At 47.6% G+C, this 24436-nt stretch overlaps 2 protein-coding genes and 1 pseudogene across 7 annotated transcripts in view; 2 read left to right on the forward strand and 1 right to left on the reverse strand.

The window, feature by feature from the left end:
• The window catches only part of NECAP2 (NECAP endocytosis associated 2), a 283382-nt gene that overhangs the window by 182283 nt on the left and 76663 nt on the right, over positions 1-24436 (forward strand). The gene's annotated exons all lie outside the window — the stretch shown is intronic.
• SZRD1 (SUZ RNA binding domain containing 1) overlaps positions 1-24436 on the forward strand; it is a 34322-nt gene that overhangs the window by 2076 nt on the left and 7810 nt on the right. The gene's annotated exons all lie outside the window — the stretch shown is intronic.
• LOC126956541 (60S ribosomal protein L22-like) lies at positions 21-411 on the reverse strand (annotated as a pseudogene).

Here is a 24436-nt window from a genome sequence, read left to right on the forward strand (position 1 = left end):
ATATTCCAGATAAATGAAATTTAATCCTTGTCTTCCTCCTCTTTGTCCTGGTTGATCTGGAAGTAAGGTAATTTGTAACGATCGTTCCTGTTAGCAACTAGGAGCAACCAATCACGTAGATTATTCTTCTTCAAATATTTTTTAGTGAGATATTTGAAATACCTTTTGGAGAAAGGCACCTCAGATGTCACGTTGATCTTGCTTCTTACTCCTTTCAATGGTCACCACCCCTCCACCAAAGTTCTCAGCTTTTCTGTTCACTTTGATCTTTTCTTGCAAAAACTGCTCAAAATTGGTAGCATCCATGATTCTATCTTCTACGGGGTGAGTGCGATCAAGAGTGAACTTGAGATTGAGAACCTGCTGCTTTTTTTTGCCCCCCTTCACCAGAGGCTTTTTCACAGGAACCATGGCAGCAGCGGAGGCAGAAAGCCAGTGTTCTTTCTACTATCCTTTACTTTAGTAATATCCTTTAAAAATGTACCACGGCCAGGTGCTGTGGCTCACACCTGTAATCCCAGCACCGTGGAAGGCTGAGGTGGGTGGATCACCCGAGGTCAGGAGTTTGAGACCAGCCTGGCCAACATAATGAAACCTCATCTCTACTAAAAATACAAAAATTAACCGGATGTGATGGCACATACCTGTAATCCCAGCTACTTGGGAGGCTAAGGCAGGAGAATTGCTTGAACCTGGGAGGCGGAGGTTGTAGTGAGCTGAGATCATGCCATTGCACTCCAGCCTAGGCAACAAGAGTGAAACTCCGTCTCAAAAAAAAAAAAAAGTACAGAAGTGGAACACAAACTTTGCCTTATTGGCATCATGAACACCTCTGCCAAAATGCAGGTTCTCTAATATATCTTATTTAATTGAATCCTTGAAACAACCTGTTGAGGCATTGTCCTCCTTTTATAGACAAGGAAATGGAGGTTTCGCACAAGATCACACAGATAATAAGTGGGGGAAGCTGGGATTTGATCCCAAGCCTATCTGATTTCAAGGCTGGGGTTTTTTTTCTCTAGCATTTTGCTGCTCCCTCTCTACCTGGGGACGTGGAAATTTGCAAATTGGGTGTTCTTTCTTTTCCTTTCCTTTTTTTTTTTCTTTTTCTTTTTTTTTTTTTTGAGACAAGGTCTTACTCCATTGCCCAAGCTGGAGTGCAGTGGCTCAATCTCATCTCACTGCAACCTCCACCTCCCAGGTTCAAGAGATTCTCCTGCTTCAGCCTCCCAAGTAGCTGGGATCACAAGGCGCCTGCCACCACGCCCAGCTAATTTTTGTATTTTTAGTAGAGACGGCGTTTCACCATGTTGGCCAGGCTGGTCTCGAACTCCTGGCCTCAAGTGGTCCTTCTGCCTTGAGCTCCCAAAGTGCTGGGATTACAGGCATGAGCCACTGCGCCTGGCCTTTTGTTGTTGTTGTTGTTTGTTTGTTTGTTTGTTTTTTGAGATGGGGTTGCCCAGGCTGGGCTGGAACTCCTGGGCCTCCCAGTAGATCGTAGGCATGTGCCACTGGGCCTGGCAGCTTTCATTTAAGAAAATATATATATATATATATATATATTTATTTATTTACTTTAGATACAGGGTCTCAGTTTCCTAGGCTGAAGTGCAGTGGCATAATCATAGCTTACTGCAACCTTGAATTCTTGGGCTCTAGCAGTCCTCCCGCCTCAGCCTCCCAGAGTTCTGGGATTACAGGCATGAGCCATCGCCCTCAGCCACCTTTCATTTTTAACAGTTTGTCTGGGCTTATATTTGAACGCTGTCTTGAATTTGATTCCCTTTTCACATTTCACAAAGGTTCTTGTGAATATGCAGTTTTGAAAGAGGGGAGCCGGGGAGATATGTCGACATCATTGGGAAACCAACTGACTGCAGGCTATACATGTCTTTCGTACATAGGCAATTGTATATGTAAGAGTCTTGGCTTCAGGTGATCCCCTCTTCCTAGTGGTAATGAGCTTTGAATACCCTATTCCAAAAAACAAAAGCTGGGTGAAGACTAGTAACCTAAATGTGAATATTGAAACTCCACAAAAATCCAGAGGCAGTTCTAATCCTTGAAAGTAAAGGATTTTGGAGATACCTGCCCTCCAACACCACAAGAAAATTTTTTTCTTTTTTCTTTTTTTTTGAGACAGGGTCTTGCTCTGTTGCCCAGGCTACGGTGCAGTGGAGAACACTCACTGCAGTCTCAGGCAATTTCCTCCTCAAGCAATCTCCACCTGCCTCAGCCTCCCAAGGTGCTGGGATTACAGGTGTGAGCCACCATGCCCAGCCAAAAATTTTTTGACATCATGTAGAATTTCTCCCCTCCCTTCCCCTCCCCCTTCCTCCCCCCCTTCCCCTCCCTTCCACTGCCCTCCCTCTGCTCCACTCCCTCCCTTCCTTTCTTTTCTTTTTCCTTTTTTTTTTTTTTTTGAGACAGAGTCTTCCTCTGTCGCCCAGGCTGGAGTGCAGTGGCGCGATCTCTGCTCACTGCAAGCTCCGCCTCCCGGGTTCACACCATTCTCCTGGCTCAGCCTCCGGAGTAGCTGGTACTGCAGGTGCCCGCCACTACGCCCAGCTAATTTTTTGTATTTTTAGTAGAGACGGGATTTCACCGTGTTAGCCAGGTTAGTCTCGATCTCCTGACCTCGTGATCCACGCGCCTCGGCCTCCCAAAGTGCTGGGATTACAGGCGTGAGCCATTGCGCCCAGCCCCTTTCTTAATACAGAGGAGGGTCTTGCTCTGTTGCCAAGGTTGGAGCGCGGTGGTGGAAATACAGCACACGCCTGTGGACCCAGCTACTCAGGACACTGCAGCCTCAGCCTCCTGAGTAGCTGGGTCCACAGGCGTATACCACTATGTGCCTGGCTAATTTAAAACAATTTTTTTTGTAGACACAGGGTCTTGCCGTGCTGCCCAGACTGGAAGAATTTTTTTGTATGTGAGTCATCTGAGGTCATTGTTTCCTGTATAGCTTCCGAATTCTAAGTATCAAGTCCTATTGTGTCATTTAGAGAAAGATTGACTGAGAAGTCCCTCACATATTCTGTAAATAGGTTTTTTGCTTTTAGTTAGTACGGCAAACACTTTTTTCTTTTTCTTTTCTTTTTTTTTTTTTTTTTTTTTTGAGACAGGGTTTCGTCCTACATCCCCCATTGTTTTTTTTTTTTTTGAGACGGAGTCTCGCTCTGTCGCCCAGGCTGGAGTGCAGTGGCCGGATCTCGGCTCACTGCAAGCTCCGCCTCCCGGGTTCACGCCATTCTCCTGCCTCAGCCTCCCGAGTAGCTGGGAGTACAGGCGCCCGGCTAGTTTTTTTTGTATTTTTTAGTAGACATGGGGTTTCACCGTGTTAGCCAGGATGGTCTCGATCTCCTGACCTCGTGATCCACCCGTCTCGGCCTCCCAAAGTGCTGGGATTACAGGCTTGAGCCACCACGTCCGGCCATCCCCCATTGTTTAAGACAATCAATAAAATATGCCAGGCGTGGTGGCTCACGCCTGTAATCCCAGCACTTTGGGAGGCCGAGGCGGACAGATCACCTGAGGTCAGGAGTTCAAGACCAGCCTGGCCAACATGGTGAAACCCCATCTCTACTAAAAATACAAAAATTAGCTGGGCATGGTGGTGGGTACCTGTAATCCCAGCTACTCGGGAGGCTGAGGCAGGAGAATCTCTTGAACCTGGGAGGTGGAGGTTGCAGTGAGCAGAGATCATCAAGCCTGGGCGACAGAGTGAGACTCTGTCTTAAAAACACACACACACACACACACACACACACACACAAAGAGGCCTAGTTCATAGTGCTGCTAATGAGCTAACCCAGCTAGGGGAAGGCAGCAGATGATACATACATGTAATTGGACCAGTGGTTATTATAAAGCATTGACAACCTCTCTGGTTTCCCTATATCTTGCAAGTTTCCTTTTATTCTTTTTCTCAAGGTCAAGGCATGCAGCTAGAAACTGCATCTTGAGTAAGTTAAAGGATGACTGGATTTCTAGATTAAGAATTGAAATTTATGTTTACTTCCTACCCCCATGAGCTAGTTATCCAAACATTGCCCCATCAGTGATGCTGGATGGTGTATGAGTCCATAGGAAGGTGTCATTAAACATTAAATAACTATTGCATACCAGGCATGGAGGCCCAGTTTAGTGGGGGAGTCAGATCCAGCAACACCTTCAGGAAGAGGCATAAGTGGGGTACCATGGCTGGATCAGAGAAGGTCTTGTAGAGAAGAGGATGCCTAAGTTAAGATTTGAAAGATCAGTTGAATTAAGCAATGGTAAGTCTGGGAGTGGCAGGTAGAGTGTAGGGCCAAAGCAGGCATGGAGGAGGAGGCCGAGAGACAAATATGCAGCATTGGGAGGGCTACAAGTATTTCCTTCTGGCTGAAGGCGAGAGGGTTGGCAGGGTTGAGTGGAAAGAGATGAGACCACAGAGGTATGTAGGGGCCAGACTGGGAAAGGCTTCTTGGTACTTGGTTCTGGAAGCTTGAACTGTGTTCTGAAAGTGCAAGGAGCTTTGAACTTTTTTTTTTTTAGTAGAAGCGTGATATAGCTAGAGTTATTTGTTTATTTTTAAAATTTTTTGTCAGGCACGGTGGCTCACGCCTGTAATCCCAGCACTTTGGGAGGCTGAGGCAGGTGGATCACCTGAGGTCGGGAGTTTGAGACCAGCTTGACCAACATGGAGAAACCCTGTCTCTACTAAAAATACAAAATTAGCCAGGTGTGGTGGTGCATGCCTGTAATCCCAGCTACTCGGGAGGCCAAGGCAGGAGAATTGCTTGAACCTGGGAGGTGCAGGTTGCGGTGAGCCAAGATCGTGCCATTGCACTCCAGCCGGGGCAACAAGAGCAAAACTCCATCTCAAAAAAAAAAAAAAAATTTTTTTTTTTTGAGACAGGGTCTCACTCTGTCACCCAGGCTGAGCGCAGTGGTGCGATGATGGCTCACTGCAGTCTCGACCTCCCAGGCTCAAGTGATCCTCCCACTTCAACCTCAACCTCCTGAGTAGCTGGGACTACAGGTGTGCGCCCCCACACCTGATTATTTTTGATTTTTTGTAGAGACAGGGTCTCACCATGTTGCCCGTGTTGGTCTTGAATGTCTGGACATAAGCGATTCTCCCGTTTCAGCCTCCCAGAGTGCTGGGATTGCAGGTGTGAGCCACCACACCCGGCCCGTAGTTAGATTAAATTCAGGAGATCAGAACTTTGATTTTCTTCTCTTTCTTTGGAGAAGAGGCCATTCTCCCCAAAATGTGACTGCCACTTCACTCTGGGGTCCCCAGTGCTTCCTGTAGCTGCTGCTGTTTTGGAACATGTACAACAAAACAACAAAAAAGGCTATGTGTAGTGGGAAAAACAGATCAGTTAGTTTGAGGCTATCTGTGCTGATTTCTTTATGTCTGTCAGTTTAGTAAAAAGAAGGCATTTAAGATTTGTGGTATCACAGAAAGCACAGTTCCAGATATACCATGCCTAAAGGGGCCACCTTTCAGCTGGTGCTAGTCTTTTTGGAAAGGTTGAGCCTTATGGACTGTGTTGTCCTCAGAAGGGGCTTTCTGTGAAGCAGTTGGGCAATTTAGTCATGATTCTGCTGAGCAGTCTGTCCCTGGAACTCTGGAAAAAGGTTGGTTTCACTGTGGCTTCAAAGAAAGGAGGATAATGAGCTTTTCACTAGTAACTTCTCAGCCCTTTTTTCATTGTCTGCATGGGAGGGCCTGTTCCCAGCGTGCTCTGGGTATCAAGAGAGCTGCCATGGTTGCTGTGGGCTAGAAATTCCAGCAATCACAGGCTTCTTGTTTTTACTTCTGTGACAGGAGAGGATTTAGCGCATCTTTCTAAAACTGTTGGTACAGTCTTGCAGAGAAAAGTCATGGTTGTCTAGGTCTGATGACTCAAAACATTCCAGGGGCCAGCCCTTTGCAGTTTCCACCTCCCCACTGCTGTGGGCCCCCAACAGCTAGCATCAGTTTCTGGCTGTATCAGGTAGCTAGCCTCTACAAGGTGTGTTCTGTCAGGAAAACTACTGACCTGTTGGTTTCCTAGGAGAAGGTTGAGTTTAGCTACTTAAATCTGTGGCCAAAGTATTAAAAAAAAAATGTAGTAACCATAGAGATTTCTCTTCTTGAGTGTTTTTGTTTTGTTTTGTTTTGTTTTGAGACGGAGTCTAGCTCTGTCGCTGAGGCTGGAGTGCAGTGGCACGATCTCGGCTCGCTGCAACCTCTGCCTCCCGGGTTCAAGTGATTCTCCTGCCTCAGCCTCCCAAGTAGCTGGGATTACAGGTGCCCGCCACCACACCCAGCCAATTTTTGTATTTTTAGTAGAGATGGGGTTTCACTGTTGGCCAGGCTCGTCTCAAACTTGTGACCTCGTGATCCGCCCGCCTTGGCCTCCCAAAATGCTGGGATTACAGGCGTGAGCCACCGCGCCCGGCCTTTGAGTGTTTTTCTTAAAACTTTGCTCCTACCAAGCATCCTTCTCTTTAACATCTAGCTCTGTGCAGGATATTAAGGTAAAACCATGCCCCACAGAAATTAGCAACAAACCCCAATAGTCTGTATGGAGACAGATCATTTTTTTTTCTTTTTTTTGGGAAGGAGTTTCTCTGTTGCCCAGGCTAGAGTGCAGTGGCGCAATTTCTGCTCACTGAACCTCTGCCTTACGGGTTCAAGCAATTCTCATGCCTCACCCTCCCAAGTAGTTGGGACGACAGGCGCGTGTCACCATGCCCGACTAATGTTTTGTATTTCAGTAGAGATGGGTTTCATCATGTTGTCCAGGCTGGTCCGGAACTCCTGAGCTCAGGCAATCTGCCCACATCGGCTTCCCAAACTGTTAGGATTACAGGCATGAGCCACCGCACCCATTCCGAGACAGAGAATCTTGTCCCTGACAGTGAGACACTTCAAAATGCCCCTCACAGTAGTAAGCCAGCCCCTCCCCCCAACAAACTCGTTCCCTTGTAAAAGGAATACAGGAAATAACAGTCATATCTTTCTAAAAGAAATAATAAATATGTACAGCTAAAATTGCATTCTTCAGGGGCCATGGTGATTAGATGAGATTGTATAGAAGGAAAGTATGACTTGAGTCTGGAAAGGTCAGGACTGTCACCACTCTTCATTGACCTTGAGAACAATTTCCAGCCCAGCCCTTCCTAGCTTATAAAAACATTTGTGACCTTCGATATGTCAGTAGTGTTTCTGCTATCTAGTTGTTCATCTCACTGGCAAGCAAGAGCTGAGCCTGTGGGAAGCTCCCAAGTCCCTCAGGCCCTTTTTGAAAGAGCTTCTAAGATATATGTTGTACGGCTGCGTACAGCCCAGAGGGAGTGCATTTTTACAGTCATTATCAGTGACCTTGCGAAGTGTAGGCGCTATTATTCCTGGTCCCGGGGAGGAAATGTGGGTCGGTCCAGCCCCCGCTGTTAGGCCTTGCTGGCCTGAGCCCACACCCTTCAGGGACATTTTTTGGAGCAGTTTGTTTACATTTGCTTCTCACCAGATAATTAACTAGTTAAGTGCTTTAGGATGCTTAGTTTGCTTAGTTGCTAGTTCCTTTGAAGCATTTCATTTGTTTTCTTTTTTTTTTTTTTTTTTTTTTTTTTTTGAGACGGAGTCTCACGCTGTTGCCCAGGCTGGAGTGCAGTGGCGCGATCTCGGCTCACTGCAAGCTCCGCCTCCCGGGTTCCCGCCATTCTCCTGCCTCAGCCTCCTGAGTAGCTGGGACTACAGGCGCCCGCCACCGCGCCCGGCTAATTTTTTGTATTTTTAGTAGAGACGGGGTTTCACTGTGGTCTCGATCTCCTGACCTTGTGATCCGCCCGCCTCGGCCTCCCAAAGTGCTGGGATTACAGGCTTGAGCCACCGCGCCCGGCCGCATTTCATTTGTTTTCACCTGGGATTGACCTCCTGCCTCCTAGCCTGGATGAGCTCATAAACTGTGCATCTCTGAGAAGTTTGAACTCAGTCCTCAAGAGCCAAGCGATAATCCTGCTGACAGTCATGATACTAAGAACGGTGACTACAAGTGAGATGCTGGTCGAAATCTTGATCATAAATGAGAAATAACTTTTTAACATTGGCCAAGTGGAAAAAGATAATATAAATAATTTTGGGTTGGGTCCATTGGGTCACGCCTGTAATCCCAGCACTTTGGGAGGCCGAAGGCTGGAGTGCAGTGGCACAGTCTCGGCTCACTGCAACTTCCGCCTCCCGGGTTCAAACGATTCTCCTGCCTCAGCCTCCCAAGTAGCTGGGGTTACAGGCATCTGCCACCACGCCTGGCTAATTTTTGTATTTTCGGTAGAGACAGGGTTTCACCATGTTGGCCAGGCTGGTCTGGAACTCCTGACCTCAAGCACTCCAGCCTGGGTGACAGAGCAAGACTCTGTCTCTAAACAAGCAAACAAACAAAAGTTGCTCAGGATTTTTAGATGGAGGGGTCGGTGGTCTTTCCTTGTTACCCCGACTGATCTGGAACTCATGGCTTCAAGCGATCCTCCCACCTCAGCCTCCTGCTGAGTAGCTGGGAGTACAGATGCATGAACCATTGCACCCAGCCGGCAGGATTTTAAAATATTGAACTTGAATGCCTTTACTGGGTGTTGATTGTACTCTGCTGTCCTGTCCTCTGCTCTCTCCTGCAATCCTCATTTACCTATTGTTACCTCTTGTGTTCCATCCTGCCTGCTTTAGCCATTTGGGCTTGTAGGCATTGTGTTTGCCGCCCCTGCTGAGTGCTAGCGATTCTAACTGGGATTTGATGAGGGCACCCTTGGGTGTTAAAGTGAAATCTGGTGGATGAGGGTAATAGTGTCTTTGTTTCATCCTCCAGAGTTAGTAATGCTTGATATTTCCTTTGGGAGAGGAGCCTTGCAGTCATGATAAAAGGTAGCAAGAGTGGCTCATACCCGTAATCCCAGCACTTTGGGAAGCTGAGGCGGGTGGATTGCCTGAGGTCAGGAGTTCGAGACCAGTCTGGCCAACATGGTGAAACCCCATCACTACTAAAAATACAAAAAAATTATCCAGATGTGGTGGTCTGTGCCTGTAATCTCAGCTACTCAGGAGGCTGAGGCAGGGGAATTGCTTGAACTAGGGAGGCAGAGGTTGCAGTTAGCCAAGATCACCACAAAGTGATACTCTGTTTCCAAAAAAAAAAAAAAAGCAAGAAAGGTTAGGTTCCCTCTGCCAGTTAATGGTCTACTTTTCTCCATCAATGGCAATAGGCGAGAAAATTGGGATTTAAATGCCTGCTCTGATTTTTGGGCAAATCACTACCTACCCTTCTGTCCACATCATTCTCCTAATTTGTAAAACTGAATAGAATTTGCCTTGCCTGGTAGTGAGAGTTAAAACACTTAGTAAAGCGTCATTCACAGGTGGATGTTGGAGCCGAGAATGCCATTGCTGAGTGTGAAGGCATTGTTCCCGGCTCTCCAGCCACTCACAGTGTAGCCTCTGTCTGGTTTGGGTTCAGGGTTCCTAAGATTGGCTGAAGGGTTACTTTCTTGCTGCTCCTGAGGACTAACATACTCTCTCTTCTGAGAGTTGTATTGCTTAGTGTTGTACGAAAACCAATAGGGAGAAGCATTTACAGAAACACAGAGAAAGCAGGAGCCCCATTAGGTTGGACCCCATTTTATTTCCAGGGCAAGACTCTTCACCATTACATCTGCCTGTCCTGTTACTTTCAGATATGGGCTGAATGTATCCCCCCAGCATGGAGACAGTTCTTGAAGAGGCACTCAAAACAATACATTGTCTCAGGATAGCATCTGCAAAGTTTTTGAGGCTTTCTAGCCTGGGATACATCTAAACTGCTAGGCCTGGTTGCTGCTGAAGAATCATTTCCCTTTGGCAACTCCTTTTTTTTTTTTTTTTTTTTTTTTTTTTTGAGATAGAGTCTTGCTTTGTCGCCCAGGCTGGAGTGCAGTGGTGTGATCAGCTCACTGCAACCTCCACCTCCCAGGTTTGAGCAAATTCTCCTGCCTCAGCCTTCCGAGTAGCTGGAATTACAGGCACCGGCCACTGTGACACTTGGCTAATTTTTGTATTTTTGTAAGAGATGGAGTTTCACCATATTGGCCAGTCTGGTCTTAAACTCTTGACCTCCAGTGATCCACCCACATCAGCCTCCCAAAGTGTTGGGATTACAGGTATGAGCCACCGTGCTTTTGGCAACTTCTTTATAGCTTTAAGCTCGGAGCCTTGGGAGTCAGCTGTTTTTGTCTGTCACTGCTATAGGCCTTAGGAAACCTGGGCTTGCGCTGACCTGGCCTGAGGTGTAGCAGCAGGCGGAATGGTCAGCCCTTATCCTTTTTTATTTTTTGAGACAGAGTCTTGCCGGCTGGAGTGCAGTGGCGCAATCTCGGCTCATAACACCCTCCACCCTCCGGGTTCAAGCAGTTCTCCTGCCTTAGCTTCCCAAGTAGCTGGGATTACAGGCACGTGCTACCACGCCCAGCTAATTTTTCTATTTTTGGTAGAGAAGAGGTTTTGCCATTTTGACCAGGCTAGTCTCAAACTCCTGACCTCAGGGGATCCACCTGCCTCGGCCTCCCAAAGTGTTGAGATTGCAGGCGTGAGCCACTGCACTGCTTTATTAGTTCCTGATACCACCTGTCTGCCATTCTCCTGAACTTTTTCGCTTCCCCTTCTTGAGATTTAGGGTTCAGTTCTATCACTTACTAGTTGTGCATAGTTGTGCAGTCATAGGCAAATCACTTAATTTCTGGGTATGCAGCAAGGCTGTTGGACCACCCACGGGTTGTAGCGAAGATTAGAGGTGGTAAAGGGAGGACATAATACCTATTTTTTGGCCAAGAAATGCCTAAGGCAGCCTTAGCTCTTATTTTGAATATGGATAGTGTCATTTGTCAACTGGATCCAGATATATCCAGTTCAAATTCTGGCTCCACCTCATTCTAGCTGTGGAACCATGGTCAAATTATATAACCTATCTGAATTGATTCCTCTTCATTTGTAAAATCGAGATATATCTATAAAATCCTGTTTCTTTAAGATTTTTTTTTTTTTTTTTTTTTTGAGACAGAGTCTCACTCTGTTGCCCAGGCTGGAGTGCAGTGGTGCAGTCTTGGCTCACTGCAACCTCTGCCTCTCGGGTTCAAGCAGTTCTCCTGCCTCAGCCTCCCGGTGCCAGTCACCACACCCCGCTGATTTTTTGTATTTTTAGTAGAGACCGGGTTTCACTATGTTGGCCAGGCTGGTGATTGTTCTTTAATTTGTGTGTTGGGTACTATTTTAGACACTGGACAAATGCAGTGAATGAAGTTTCTGCTCTCATAAGGCTGACTTTCTACTGGGGAAAGATGGACAATAAACAATAAGTGTTTTATGTACCACTCAATAATGAAAAGTAAAACAGATTAAGGGTCTTAGAAAGTGACTGTGGTGGAATTGCCATCTTACAAAAAAGGTCAGAGGCAGGCAAGGTGGTGCGTGGCTGTATTCCCATCTACTCGGGAGACTGAGGCAGGAGGATCGCTTGAGGACAGGAGTTTGAGACCAGCCTGAGCAACATAGAGAGATGCTCATCTCTTTTGTTCATTTATTTTTGAGATGGAATCTCACTCTGTCACCCAGGCTGGAGTGCAGTGGCATGATCTCAGCTCACTGCAACCTCCTCCCAGGTTCAAGCGATCCTCCTGCCTCAACCTCCCAAGCAGCTGGGATTACAAGCATGTGCCACCTGGCTTTTTTTTTTTTTTTTTTTTGAGATGGAGTTTCGCTCATGCTCCTCAGGCTGCTGGAGTGCAGTGGCGTAATCGCAGGTTACCACAACCTCCGCCTCCCAGGTTCAAGTGGTTCTCCTGCCTCAGCCTCCCAAGTAGCTGGAATTACAGGCACATGCCACCACGCCTGGCTAATTTTGTATTTTCAGTAGAGACGGGGTTTCTCCATGTTGGTCAGTCTGGTCTCGAACTCCCGAACTCAGGTGATCTGCCCGCCTCGGGCTCCCAAAGTGCTGGGATTACAGATGTGAGCCACCGCGCTTGGCTGCCTGGCTAATTTTTGTATTTGTAGACACGGGGTTTTACCATGTTGACCAGGCTGGTCTCAAACTCCTGAGCTCAAGCAATCCGCCTGCCTTGGCCTTCCAAAGTGCTGGGATTACAGATGTCAGCCATGGCACCCAGCACCTCACCTTTTTTTTTTTTTAAAGAAAAAATAGCTGGGCATGGTGGCACGTGCTTGTAATCCCAGCTGCTCAGGAGGCCGAGGCAGATTGCTTGAGTCCAGGAAGTCAAGGCTACAGTGAGCTATGATTACATCACTGCACTCCAGCCTAGGCAGCAGAGCCAGACCCTATCTCATTTAAAACAAAAAACAAAAAACAAAAAAGGCCGGGCACGGTGGCTCACGCCTGTAATCCCAACACTCTGGGAGGCCGAGACGGGCGGATCACAAGGTCAGGAGATTGAGACCATCCTGGCTAACATGGTGAAACCCCGTCTCTATAAAAATACAAAAAATTAGCTGGGCGTGGTGGCGGGTGCCTGTAGTCCCAGCTACTCGGGAGGCTGAGGCAGGAGAATGGCGTGAACCCGGGAGGCGGAGCTTTCAGTGAGCCGAGATCGCGCCACTGCACTCCAGCCTGGGCAACGAGCCAGACTCCATCTCAAAAAAAAAAAAAAAGAAGAAAAAGAAAAAACTAGCCAGGTGTGGTGGCACATGTCTATAATCCCAGCTGCTCAGGAGACCGAGGCAGAAGGATCACTTGAAGGATCACTTGAGTCCGAGAGTGTGAGGCTGCAGTGAGCTGTGATTGCACCATTGCACTGTAGTTTGAGCAACAGAGCAAGAACTTGTTTCTTAAAAATAATAAAAGTAAAAAATAATGTTGGACGTGGTGGCTCACACCTGTAATCCCAGCACTTTGGGAGGCCGAGGTGGGTGGATTACTTGAGGTCAGGAGTTCGACAGCCTGGCCAACATGGTGAAAACCCATCTCTACAAAAATACAAAAAAATTAGCCAGGCTTGGTGGCGGGTGCCTGTAATCCCAGCTACTTGGGAGGCTGAGACAGGAGAATCGCTTGAACCCAGGAGGCGGAGGTTGCGGTGAGCTGAGATCGTGCCACTGAACTCCAGCTTGGGTGACAGAGCAAGACTCCATCTCAAAACAACAACAAAAAAGAAGCTGGTTGAAGTGCGTTCTAGGCAGATGGAACAGCAAATGCTAAGGCCCAGAGGCTGCAGCATGATTGTTTTGTTTGAGGAACAATGGGGCCAATGTGGTGGCCATGCTTCATCGGGGGGAGAGGTAGGAGATGAGGTCAGAGGTAGTGGATAGCCAGACTTAGTAGAGACTAGTAGACCAAGATGGGTATCACCTTGAAGTAGCACCAGGAGAGGGTGCTGAGCAGGGGCTAGCATGGGTGGATTTTTTTTTTTTTTTCTTTTTTGAGACAGGGTCTTGTCTGTCACCCAGGCTGGAGTGCAATGGCCTGATCTCAGCTCACTGCAGCCTCCGCCTCCTGGGTTCAAGCGATCCTCCTGCCTCAGCCTCCTGAGTAGCTGGGACTACAGGTGCACACCACCATGCCCAGCTAATTTTTGTGTTTTTAGTAGAGATGGGGTTTCACCATGTTGCCCAGGCTGGTCTGGAACTCCTGACCTCAGGTGATCCACCCACCTCGGCCTCCTAAAGTGCTGGGATTACAGGCATGAGCCACTGCGCCCGGCCTAGCTTGGTTTTTAAAAGGCTAGCTCTGGCTGCTAGGTGGAAAATAAACTAGGGGCAAGGGTGGAAGCACAGAGACTGATTGGGATGCTTGTCCACCTGTCCGTTCAAGGGCTGTTGGTGTTTTGGAGCAGGATGGTAGCAACAGAAGTGTTGAAGATGCGAGATATGTTTTGAAAGTAGAACTACTAAGATCTGATGAATTAGTATGTGAAAGAGGCATTGGAGATGACTCACTCCCAAGTCCCTGAACCACTAGAAGACTGGATTTGCTGAGATGGGGTGGGTGGAGGAATGAGAGAGGAGCAGGCTTGGGTGAGTGGGTGAAATTGTGAGTTTGGTTTTGGACATGATAAATCAGGTACCTTTTGAAATCCAAATGGGAATGTTGAGTCCACAGTTGTATATCAGTGTTTACAAAGCTGAGGAACTAGATGAGATCACTTAAGCCAGCGTAGACACAGAGGAGGAGGGGTCGGGTCCACCAGCCTCAAGGGTTTGGGAGAGAGTAGGGGAGCTATCCTGTTTTAGGAGAAATCACATACAGAGTGTGGGAAGGAGAAACACACCAGGAAGGTAGAAGGAAGTCAGGGGAGTGGTGTCTGGGAGGCTGAGAAAGGAAATGCTTTAATGAAGAGGATTGAGCAGTGTCCGATGCTGCTGAGAGAGGTCGAGTGAAAATGAGGATTTGTAATTTATCATTGAATTTGGCAGCAGAGGAAGTCATTGGCAACAGGGTTAAGTGGGATGGTGGGGCTTAGAGAGCTGCATTGATGTGAGGTGGTGAATGTTTTTCAGAGCAGGGCCTGAGCAGAACACTGGACACTGGGTAACTGCTAGTTGCTGCTAATGCCAGCGTGACAAACAGGGCCTACCAGACCAGTTTTTGCACATCAGTAAACAGCCTGCACCTTGAGTTCTTAAGGTGCTCCATTGACAAAAGTCATACAGCAGGGACACATGTTTTTGTTTTGTTTTGTTTTGTTTTGAGATGGAGTCTAGCTCTGTCGGCCAGGCTGGAGTGCCGTGGAGCCATCTCAGCTTACTGCAAGCTCTGCCTCTGCCTCCCGGGTTTACGCCATTCTCCTGCCTCAGCCTCCCGAGTAGCTGGGACTACAGGCGCCCGCCACCTCGCCCGGCTAGTTTTTTGTATTTTTTAGTAGAGACGGGGTTTCACCGTGTTAGCCAGGATGGTCTCGATCTCCTGACCTTGTGATCCGCCCGTCTCGGCCTCCCAAAGTGCTGGGATTACAGTTGTTTTGTTTTTGAGTCGAGTCTCACTCTGTCGCCCAGGCTGGAGCGCAGTGGTGCGATCTTGGCTCACTGCAAGCTCCGCCTCCTGGGTTCAGGCCATTCTCCTGCCTCAGCCTCCCAAGTAGCTGGGACTACAGGCGCCCACCACCATGCCTGGCTAATTTTTTTGTATTTTTAGTAGAGACAGGGTTTCACCGTGTTATCCAGGATGTTCTCAATCTCCTGACCTCATGATACACCCACCTTGGCCTCCCAAAGTGCTGGGATTACAGGCGTGAGCCACTGCGCCTGGCTACATGTTTTCTTTTTATGGAGTCTTGCTCTGTCGCCCAGGCTGGAGTTCTGTGGCGCAATCTTGGCTCACTGCAACCTCTGCCTCCCAGGTTCAAGCAGTTCGCCTGCCTCAGCCTCCCGAGTAGCTGGGATTACAGGCACGCGCCACCACGCCCAGCTAATTTTTGCACTTTTAGTAGAAACACAGTTTCACCGTGTTGGCCAGACTGATCTTGAACTCCTGACCTCAGGGGGTCCGCCAGCCTTGGCACTCCCAGAGTGCTGGCCTCTGTGCCCAGCCAGAACACATCTTTTTTTAAGGTTAGACTCTAAAGCAGTGTTGTCTAACAGAAGGTATGATGTGAGCCACATGGGTAATTTTTTTTTTTTTTTGTGAGACAATCTCTATCTGTCCCCCATGCTGGAGTACAATGGTGCAATCTTGGCTCACTGCAACCTCTGCCTCCTGGGTTCTAGTGATTCTCCTGCCTCAGCCTCCTGAGTAGCTGGAATTACAGGCGACCGCCAACACATCTGGCTAATTTTTGTATTTTTAGTAGAGACGAGGTTTTACCACATTTCTCAGGTTGGTCTCGAACTCCTGACCTCAGGTGATTCACCCACCTCAGCCTCCCAAAGACACATAGGTAATTTTATATTTTCTTTTTTTCTCTCCTCCTTCCCTCCTTCCCTCCCTCCCTCCTTCCTTCCTTCCTTCCTTCCTTCCTTCCTTCCTTCCTTCCTTCCTTCCTTCCATCCATCCATCCTTCCTCTTCGCTTCGCTTCGCTTCGCTTCGCTTCGCTTCGCTTCTCTTCTCTTCTCTTCTCTTCTCTTCTCTTCTCTTCTCTTCTCTTCTCTTCTCTTCTCTTCTCTTCTCTTCTTCTCTTCTCTTCTCTTCTCTTCTCTTCTCTTCTCTTCTCTTCTCTTCTCTTTTCTTTCAAGAAAGGGTTCCTCTCTGTCAGGTACCTGGAGTGCAGTGGCACAGTCATAGCCCACTGCTGCCTCAAACTCTTGGGCTTCAGCAGTCCTCCCACTTCAGCAGCCTCCCAAGTAGCTGGGACTACAGGTGTGTGCCACCGTGCTCAGCTAATTTTTTATTTTTTGTGGAGCTGAGGTCTATTTTCCTGTTCAGGCTGGTCTTGAACTGCTGGTTTCAAGCAGTTGTCCTCTTTCAGCCTCCCAAAGTGTTGCGATTATAGGCGTGAGCCACCGCCCCAGCCTTAATTTTATATTTTCCAGAAGCAACATTTTTTAAAGTACAAAGAAACAGATGAAATTAACTTTTTTTAAAAATTTTTTTTCCTTTTTTTTTTTTTGAGACAGAGTCTTGCTCTGTCATCCAGGCTGGAGTGCAGTGGCACGATTTCAGCTCACTGTGACCTCCACCTCCTGGGTTCAAGCGATTCTCCTGCCTCAACCTCCCAAGTAGCTGGGATTACAGGCACCCACCACCACACCCAGCTAATTTTTGTATTTTTAGCTGGGTGCGGTGGCTCACGCCTGTAATCCCAGCACTTTGGGAGGCCAAGGCGGGTGGATCATGAGGTCAGGAGTTCAAGACCAGCCTGGCCAAAGATGAAACCCCATCTCTACTAAATATGCAAAAATTAGCCAGGCGTGGTGGTGGGCGCCTGTAATCCCAGATACTCGGGAGGCTGAGGCAGGAGAATCACTTAAACCTGGGAGGCAGAGGTTGCGGTGAGCCAATACTGTGTCAGTGCACTCCAGCCTGGGTGACAGAGTGAGACTGTCTCAAAAAAAAATTTTTTTTTTTTTGTATTTTTAGTAGAGACGGAGTTTCACCATGTTGGCCAGGCTGGTCTGGAACTCCTGACCTTGTGATCCACCTGCTTGGGCCTCCCAAAGTGCTAGAATTACAGACATGAACCAGCGTGGCTGGCCAATTTTAATATTTTTAATATAACTCAGTATATCCAAAATAGTATCATTGTAACATTATTATTTTAAAATATGTGAATTGTTTAAAAATATGTGAAGCATTCCTGTGGAGTCAAACCTGGGGTGATAGGACTTGGGGTATGTCCCTCTCTGGGGTTAGCCAGGGAAAGTGGAATAATTACAGGAGCATTGAAGGTGGCCAGTCCTAGTCCTACCAGGTCAGGACACTGTCACTGCTATGCTACTGACAGGGAAACAAGGCAGAGATGAAACATAATTAAACAAATGAACATAGATGTTGTTTGAAGTCCATGGTTTGTACATTTGAACTTGAAATGACTAGTGGCCGGGCACAGTGGCTCACACATAATCCCAGTACTTTGGGAGAGTGAGGTGGGAGGATCACTTGAGTCTAGAGTTTAAGACGAGCCTGAAGAACATAGCAAGACCCCGTCTCCACCAAAAAAAGGGAAAAAAAAGGCCCACATGGTGGTGTGCACCTATAGTCCCAGCTGCTCTGGAGGCTGATGCAGGAGGATTGCTTGAGCCCAGGAGGTTGAGGCTGCAGTGAGCCACAATCACACCACTGCACTCCAGTCTGCATGACAGATAAGGCCTGGTCTCAAAAAAAAAAAAAAAAAAAAAAAAAAAAGGAAAAAAATGACTAATGATGCGGGAGACGTTTTTATCTGATAGTTTTAGATCAGATTTTGCTGTTGTAGATTGTTTCTACCTGTGAATTCTTCGGCTGCATTCCCAAGTGAAATTGGGGCCTACACCCAAGGAGTCAGAATCCCATCCATATTTGTGGTATGGGAAACAAGACCCCTTGCTGGGGAGACTGGCCTGCCAGGAGACCCTGTAGCCAGGGGACCTGGGCGCCAGTGTGCCTTCCAAGGCCTGAAGACATGAGGCCAGCATGGGCCCTGGCCTGCTGCGTGGGAGTTCAGGACCGGTCCCGCCTGCTATCCCTTCTTTCTTCTCTTTGCTTTTTCTAAAATGGTGGCTTTGTGTTACTCAGGGTCTGTGGGGCCGTGATTCTGGGAGAAATCCTGTTGTGCTCTCCAGGTTCCCGTCTCTTCTTCAGATCTCCCCGGGTCCACTTGTTGTAGACTTGTGCACCCCGATTCAGGATGAGATCAGAGGAGCCTGTGGGGCAGCGATTCATAGGGAGCTCAAGGCCATTGTTATTCCTTGAATTTGAGAAGAACATTGGAAATGTCATCTTCTGAAATGGAAACTAACAGAGAAAGGCAAATCATTTGGAAAAAGTTACTTAAATGGTAACCTTGTTGCCAATAAAATAGTATTTTCTAATTCAAAGTCCAAAGCAAAGGTCCCTCTTAGATCCCTGTTCAATTACAAGGTTGCTCTATGGACTTAAGTAGAGAATGTTGGCCAGGCGCTGTGGCACACGCCACTTGGGCAGGTCCAGGCGGGTGAATCACCTGAGGTCAGGAGTTCGGGTTTATTTCTTGGGAGTCATGTTGGTGACACTGGAGACCAGAGGATTCCGGTTCTCAGAGAGAGGGGTGCTGTGATGGAGCAGGACAATACACTCTTGGCTTGAATACTGAGGCACAGAGTGGGGAGGCCTGCTGGCCTTGGGGAGTGGATAGCAGCAGATCAGGCAGAGTGAGACACTCCCTCTGACCCTTGCAGTGTAACAGGTGTGGGTTTGTTCACTTTGTCGCCTATGAGCTTGGCTAGTTTGAATCAGTCCCCCAGAGCGTCATCACCCCGGGCTTTTTTGTAAACATTCATTTCTGAGAAAGTACAACTGTAATGGTGCTTATACTTGCTTTGCTTTACACTAAAACCCAGAATAGCCTATTTGTTTTTCTCTTCTGCCTTTCTTCCTCTCCTCTCCCTTTCTCACCTTTCTTTTTTCCTTTGTCATTGACCTCTTAACTACAGGAGTAAACCTGCCATTGTAATCTGCCTCACTTTGCAGACACATCTCTATCTTTTGTCTCCTTTGTTCCTTTTGTAGCTTGTGACAGAAACAAATTGGGTTGCTTGAGGTGACCCCTTCCCTGCTCTCCTCCTGGGGAATGATCTCATCCCCATTGTACTCCTAGGTCCCATACCCCAACTTTTCAGCCAGAGGCTCACACAAGCACATTCATAGCAAGGTTAAGGGCATCAGTAGCCAGAGAAGCTGAGCTTCCTCCTCTGGTAAGTTAAATTTGCAGATGTTGACATCTGATCCCATTCACCTTGTGGTTGTGGCTTCTCCTTTACCTCCCATAAAGGACCAGCCCTGTCAAGAACCACCTTCCTCCCTACCGTGCTTCTTCATGATTTCCTGCCTCCACTCTTTCCTTCTGGCTTTGCTTGTTCCCTGAGACCGAGAAGCTTGTGTCTCATTTCTGTAGATGTGTAGCCCCATAGGACAAGTGATACCAAGGTTTGGCAACAGTAGATCTTTTGCTTAGGATTTGGACCCAGAACACAGAATGTCACCTTCTGTGGGCTGCTTGGTGCTACTTGGCTGAAGAGCCTTTCCAGGAGGAGGAGTCGTAGGAGATCAGACTTTCCTGGCCACCGCCCTGTGGTATGCTTGTGCCCTAGCACTTGCCTTGTGCCCACTCACAGCAGTCACAGAGCTTATGGTTTTCTTTCACTAGCGATGGAGGTCAGGCCTCTAACACAGGAGCCTAGACCTTGGGCAGGACTCTGCATCCTTGTCAAAAGAGAGGGTGCCCTTAGGTAATATGATTCCTTATTTCAGGCCTGCATCTAGATGCTTCCCCAAACAGGTTCTGAGGCCTGTTTAATTCCGTTGGGCTATTGCATCTCTGGGGGAGATGCGCATTTTCCTTGTAATGCACCCTGTAGGAAAGTTTTGACTTGGTCCAGCTTTTCAAAGCACGAGTCTGAGAGCAGATTGATTGCAAGGCCTTGTCTGAGAAGAGAATGGACTGACTCATGATACCTGGACAGACTCCAGAGGGAGATGCGATGCCCTCTCCAGCGACTGGCAGAGCACTCCTTTTCCCGCTTGGGCGGCTCTGAGCATGCTGGCGTCCAGCTGGCTATCTAAAGGTGACCAGGATCCACTTTCCACCAAAGCTGCTTAGGTTTCCATCCCATTCTGTAATCTTATGGAAGAATCCCTCTCCAGCTCTGATAAAGCCCTTCTCCCTTTCACAGTGGAGTTGGACGCGAGTTGTAGTTCTTGGCATGACAGGGAGCAGTGTGGAATTGGGGGAGATAATCAATATCTAATGGTTTATACCGGCGTTTCCAGTGGATTTGAGCAATTGTCGGGGGAGGGTGGTATGTCAGCATGGGGGCCTCAAAAGGTGAATTCTAGGGCTGTATCTGTGGTTTACTACCTTGTTACCTTGGGTAAGTTCCCAAACCCTCATCTGACAGAAGGAAAAAAGCTACTTTGTCTACCAAACAGGGCTGATGTGAGCAGAAAGTGAATGTCTGGGGAAGAATGTTGACAGCCATAATACATTATATTGATATAAGACATCATTTTAAAAGCCGTTAGTATTATATTACATGCCAAGTATGTTAGTCGTGTTCTAGTTTGGGGACAGAGGCGCATTTACTCAGACATGGCCTACAATGTCCTCTTGAAGGGCTTTTTTTCCACCCAGGCTCCTTGTGCTGGAACTGGGCAGATGGTCCATCTTCCTTAAACCCTAGAGGAAGAAGGAAGCAGTTTGCTTTCCTCAGAGGAAACCTGCATGGGACTTCTCAAATTCAGCTCTAATGTATGAGGCCCATTTCTCTGCCTTATTTGGCTCTCACAGCGATATGAAAGTGAAAGTTCACATAGTGAAGTTGGAAAATTCAGTGCATTGCCATAAAAATATTGATTTGGTTTCTTCTGAGCTAGGTCTGGCCCTGTCCGCCAAGGCTTGTTGGCCGTCATTAGGCAGGGCAAATGCTCTTTGGTGCCCTGCAGCCCCTTCACTTCCCCACGTAGGCTCCCTGCGAGTGGCGTTTGGCTACTTGCCTGGTCTATGGAGCCATTTGCTCTCAACCCTCAAAGGCATCTAAATTCTGCAGCTGTCAAGGCTCTGTTTATGTTGGAGAAACTCGAATAGGCAGTTTTGTATTTAGAGTGGAGCGAAATGATACAGTATGAAACTTTAAAGCAAGAAGTTATTTGTGAGAAGCCCTTAAAAGGTAATAGGCAACAGACTAATATGAGATGTAGTACTTACTCAGGTAATAACACTGGTATTAATAAAATTAATATAATTCCATCAATACAGTCACTTTCAGGACAGAGTACACAGTGGACATAGATTCCATGTGAGTGTCTGTGTTTGTCAGTTCACAGAAAACATCCAGGTTGTTCTCTTATTATTGGTGTACCTTTTCCATTCAGTCATTCCGCATTCTTTGGCACCAAGTATGTTCCAAGCTGGAGTGAGAGGTTTCCATTTTAGTGCCTTTCTGGCCCCTCCAGAGACTTGATGGTGCCTCAGAATACAGTAAGTTATAAATATATATATATATATTTTATTTTTTCAGACAGGGTCTTGCTCTGTTGCCCAGGCAGGAGTGCAGTGGCATAATCTCGGCTCACTGCAACTTCCATCTCCCAGGTTCAAGAGATTCTCCTGCCTCAACCTCCTGAGTAGCTGGGATACCACACCCGGCTAATTTTTGTACTTTTAGTAGAGACGGGGTTTCACCTTGTTGAGGCTGGTCTCGAACTCCTGACCTCAAGTGATTCACCCACCTCGGCCTCCCAAAGTCAAAGTGCTAGGATTATAGGTGTGAGCTACCATGCCCAGCCAAATGTATTTTAAACACAAGTTAGTACCAGTCAGAATAGGTGTCAGTGTTAGACTGGATTTAAATCTAGCTTCTTATGGTTGATCTAGTTCATATTTACAAGAGATAGAAATAAGGACATGGAAAGATGAGAAGAAATACGTTCTAGGAAATACTGACCAAAAGAAAGCTGGTCGACTTTATTAGTATTAAACAATAAATTATAAGGCAAAAAAGATCACATCATAATGATAAACTGTCTAACTTACTGGAAAGAATAAGTCTTCTTTTTTTTTTTTTTTTTTTTTTTTTGAGATGGAATCTTGCCCTGTCGCCCAGGCTGGAGTGCAGGGGCGTGATCTCAACTCACTGCAGCCTCCCTAGTAGCTGGGATTACATGTGCGTGCCACCATGCCTGGATAATTGTTGACTTTGTTTTGTTTTGTTTTGTTTTGTTTTTTTGAGACAGAGTCTCGCTCTGTCGCCCAGGCTGGAGTGCAGTGGCGCGATCTCCGCTCACTGCAAGCTCCGCCGCCTCCCGGGTTCACTCCATTCTCCTGCCTCAGCCTCACGAGAAGCTGGGACTACAGGTGCCCACCAACACGCCTGGCTAATTTTTTTTGTATTTTTAGTAGAGACGGGGTTTCACCGTGTTTGCCAGGATGGTCTCGATCTCCTGACCTCGTGATCCGCCCGCCTCGGCCTCCCAAAGTGCTGGGATTACAGGCGTGAGCACCGCACCCGGCCAATTGTTGAATTTTTAAATATAAATGGGTTTTCACCCTGTTGGCCAAACTGGTCTCAAACTCCTGACCCTAAGTGATCCGCCTGCCTCAGCCTCCCAAAGTGTTGGGATTATAGGCATAAGCCACTGTCACTGTGCCTGGCCAATAATTCTTAATTCTTTACCTGGTCAGTAGATCAAATGAATCGGTAATAATTTACAAGATTAGAACAATATAGCTAACCAGCTTGAAGTGTACCCATCAACTGGAGAATAGTTTTTTTTTTTTTTTTTTTTTTTTTTGAGACTGAGTCTGGCTCTGTCGCCCAGGCTGGAGTGCAGTGGCCGGATCTCAGCTCACTGCAAGCTCCACCTCCCGGGTTTACGCCATTCTCCTGCCTCAGCCTCCCGAGTAGCTTTGACCACAGGCGCCCGCCACTTCGCCCGGCTAGTTTTTTGTATTTTTTAGTAGAGATGGGGTTTCACCGTGTTAGCCAGGATGGTCTCGATCTCCTGACCTCGTGATCCGCCCGTCTCAGCCTCCCAAAGTGCTGGGATTACAGGCTTGAGCCACCGCGCCCGGCGAGAATAGTTATTTTCAGGACATACAGAGCGCTCATGAAAATGGCCTACACCCTGAGCCCTGGAGCAGATCTCACCACATTTCTTTTCTTTTCTTTTCTTTTTCTTTTTTTTTTTTTTTTTTTTTTTTGAGACGGAGTCTCGCTCTGTCACCCAGGCTGGAGTGCAGTGGCACAAACTTGGCTCACTGCAAGCCCTGCCTCCCGGGTTCACGCCATTCTCCTGCCTCAGCCTTCTGAGTAGCTGGGACTACAGGCACCCACCACCATGCCTGGCTAATTTTTTCTATTGTTTGGTAGAGAAGAGGTTTCACCATGTTAGCCAGGATGGTCTCGATCTCCTGACCTCGTGATCTGCCTACCTCGGCCTCCCAAAGTGCTAGGATTACAGGCGTGAGCCACCGCGCCTGGCCGGATCTCACCAAATTTTAAAGCCTCCTCACTACGGCTATGGTTCTTCACATTTTACAAGTGATGGACTCCTTTGAAAACCCCATTCTAATAAATTAAGGTTGCCCAAACTCAGCTGTTGACTTTTGGGGTTAAATAGTTCTTTGTGTGGGGCTGTCCTGTACACTGTAGGACATTTAGCATCTACCCTGATAGTGACAACCAAAAATGGCTTGACATTGTCCAGTGTCCCCTGAGGGACAGAATCTTATCTGGTTGAGAACCACCGTTAGAGATCTTCTCTCCAGAAAAACACAGAATTTTGCATACAGTTTCTTCCGTCTCCATTAGAGCTAGTTGATCTTGTCCTCACTGAGGATGGCTGAGGGAGTGGGACTTTTTCTAAGAAAGGCCGTAGGGCAGCCAAGCAGCCTGGGGGTTTGGTCTTTGTTCTGTGCAAGGCCTCTCCCCACACCCCTGTCCAGGAGATAGATGCTCACACGCGTGTGTGGAGGTGCCATAGGCATGCTGGTGCTGATGGGCTGAGGGCTCAGACTGCCTTGAGCCCGATGTCCCGCTCAGGGCTTGAAGAGATGAGGCCAGGGCGTGTTGGAAGGCAGTCCCGCCTGCTCCTCCTTCTCAGCCTCTTTCTTCTCTCCGCTTTTCTCTAAAATGGTGGCGTTGTTTTAATCAAGACCTGTCAGACTCTGGTTCTGAGAGAAATCCTTGCTGCACTCTCAGGTGTCCTGTCTCTTCCTCAGGTTTCCCATGTTCACTTGTAGACCAGGGACCTCCAGGGCCACAAACATAAGGCATAGGTTTTACTCTAAGCCTTTTGGTAGGTGTCAATCACAGAGAGT

The sequence above is a fragment of the Macaca thibetana genome, chromosome 1 (assembly GCF_024542745.1).
Source record: "Macaca thibetana thibetana isolate TM-01 chromosome 1, ASM2454274v1, whole genome shotgun sequence".
Taxonomy (NCBI): domain Eukaryota; kingdom Metazoa; phylum Chordata; class Mammalia; order Primates; family Cercopithecidae; genus Macaca; species Macaca thibetana.